The sequence below is a fragment of the Coenobita brevimanus genome, chromosome 7, assembly GCF_032717465.1.
Source record: "Coenobita brevimanus isolate Jiangsu-jjx chromosome 7, ASM3271746v2, whole genome shotgun sequence".
NCBI lineage: Eukaryota > Metazoa > Arthropoda > Malacostraca > Decapoda > Coenobitidae > Coenobita > Coenobita brevimanus.
Genome location: NC_136960.1, coordinates 37,125,538 through 37,128,427, shown reverse-complemented (window position 1 = coordinate 37,128,427; position 2,890 = coordinate 37,125,538).

Sequence of the window (2,890 nt, the reverse complement as noted above, 5' to 3'; positions counted from 1 at the left end):
CTCCTGCTGGATCATTTCTTGATTTTTACCCCTTCAGTCCAATAATGTACTTCTGGCATTATTCTTGCTGTCTCCAGACGGTGTTGGTCAATTTTGGGGGAATGAATTGAAGGGGTAAATTGGGTACATGTCATCTCTTGCCTCTCCAGTTCTAAAAATCTCTCCAAAGTTAAGAAAATTGGAGGCAGCAAATATAAAAATAATTTGTCCTCTTGCTGAAGGGATCGAGTTGAAAGCTTTTTAATCGTGGTTGAGTTTTTAATCATAAGTACAGTAAGATATATAAACAGGTACTATCATATTGCGATCAAAAGTTCACCAACACTACTTTGCCGACTGTGGCGATGGAAGGTGTTAAATGAAGTACAGTATTCTGTAAAGACCCTCGCATAAAAGCACGTATAATCACCTCACTCACAAGTCTTAGTAGTCAGGCTTTCCCTTCTCTATTTTGGTCATCCCCCTCTTCTGGCAGATATTTTAAGTGAATCCCAGACTTTTTTTATTTTTTTTTATACTCAGCATATGTTTATAGTGTCTTTGTTTTCATTATATCTTGTCATTCTCTCTCTCCTTTGCCATTTCTGTTCCATTGTTTGTCATGGATCTTTGCTTTGAATTAGTGCCATATATTCTTTGATAGTGCTAGGAATCTATTATTCATTTCAGTTCCCAACACAGTCTTTCCTTCAGCATAGCTTCTGCAAAGATCCTCACAGGTGAAGTGGTTGGTTTCCTGCAGTCCACAGGGTTCACAGCTGGATGAGACTGGGACCACACCAACAACATAATGTTTTTGTGATGACAGTATGATGCACACAACAAGAGTATGAGAAGGTAGGAAGTTCGCTGTTGTGATAGCAGTATGATGCACACAGTGGAAGAGTGTGAGAAGGTAGGATAGCCTTATGTCTGGGGAAGGAATGAGATGTATGATAGGGTGTAGCATAATACAGTAGTATTCAGTGAACCTCCTCAGTGTGATGATGTACTTAATAATTCTTGCTACCTCCACATGATGTTACTCAGTGTAGGAAAGAATTTGAGTGATGAAGGGGTCAGTGAAGACTACCCTCTAGTTCAAAGTTGACCTTGATATTACAGTACTGTGTAAAGACAGCACTAGGGTGACTATCATTGACCCTTGGATGTATTGTACTATCATGAGAGTGAAATGTGGTAACAAGCTTAGCAATTAAACAATCATCACTCTTAGGCAAGAAATGTTAAGCCACAAGTACTGTACAGTCACATGGCGATTCTGTTACATGACTTAGATTCTGGAGACTTGAATGATGAGTAAATGGAAGTGTGACCCATTGGATTGGGCAAACTTGGGCTGTCTGGGTGTGCTACTCACCCTGCCCTAGGGTGGGAAAGGAGGTCTGGATAATGATGATGAATGACTCAATGTAGGGTTAGAGTCCAAACCAAGACTCATGCATTGTTTAAAACCTTTTTACAACCCCCCCCCCCCTTTTTTTTTTTTTTTTTTTTTTTTTTTTTTTTTTTACCAGCTTCCAACAAGCAATGAGAAGTGATAGCTAGTTTTAGCATTTGGTTTAGTTTCCAGTCCATAGAAAGCATCAGCTGGCCAACCCCAGTAAGGGGTCTATTATGGGGAAGCATAGAATATTTTTTGTTTGTATGTGATGACAAAACTAAAGCAGAGAGTACATCACTGGATTTAAGGGGTCAGTAGTTTTTGGGTATGTGGAATAAATGGAAATTACTAACTATGGGCTCAGAGTCACACAAGCAGAACTTTTGTAAACATTTTTTTAAATATATATAATTCCTGGTGTCTAGTTTCATTCAGCAGTTGGGGAGAAATTAGGTAATTGTGAAAGGACAGTGCAAACCATATAAAGCCTGGTTACTGTAGGTGGACTCAGGTTTAACAAATATGTGCAGAGGCGCTGAAGATAAAGCAGAAAAATCTCCACCAAACAATAGGTTATGATCAGTTCCCTTGTAGTTTAGGTTTTGATTTGCAAGACATGCAAAACTTCTGCACTTTTATATATACAGTATATATATATATATTTTTTTTATCATCATCATCATCCGGGTCTCCTCTCCCACTTATGGGCAGGGTGAGGAGTAGCAATGTCCAGACAGCACAAACTTGCCCAATCCAAATAGGCCACACTTCCATTCACTCATCATTCAAGCCCCCGGCATCCTGGCTCTACCGGATACACAAAAAAAACCTTCTCCACATTGTGCAGCTTCACACAAATGTATCCAGTTGAGTCAATCCGGACGCTGCCATGCTCAGAAGTGGTGCAAAAATCCGTGATCATGCATTTCTCCTCACAACATTCATCCAGCCAGCTTGATCTCGTCAGTTCCCTAGCCTCACCGACTTCCAAACCTCTCTTCCTCAAACACTCATCCACTATATCTCTCCACCTTCTCCTTGGCCTACCTTGCCTCCTCGGTCCTTCAAATTTGCTCAGGTAAACCTTTTTCACCACTCTGTTGTTATCCATTCTTTCAGGTAAACCTTTTTCACCACTCTGTTGTTATCCGTTCTTTCCACATGACCATACCATCTCAGGACACTCTCTTCGACTCTGGTGTCCACCGACTTGCTCACTCCACACCTATCACAAATCACACTGTTTCATATCCTATCCTCCCTCTGTACTCCACATACATTCCTCAACAGTCCCACCTCCACTGCTCGTACTCTTGACTTTTCATTTTCATGCCACACCATAGTCTTGCACCCATATGTTAGAGTTGGCACTAACACTCCCTTGTGTAAGCCTCATGCAGCTGCAACACTCAAGCCTTTGTTTCTTATCAAGGCCTTCATTGCACCAGCTACTTTTCTTCCTTGTGTCACGCTACTTTCAACTTCTTTTGAACATCATCTTCTCTT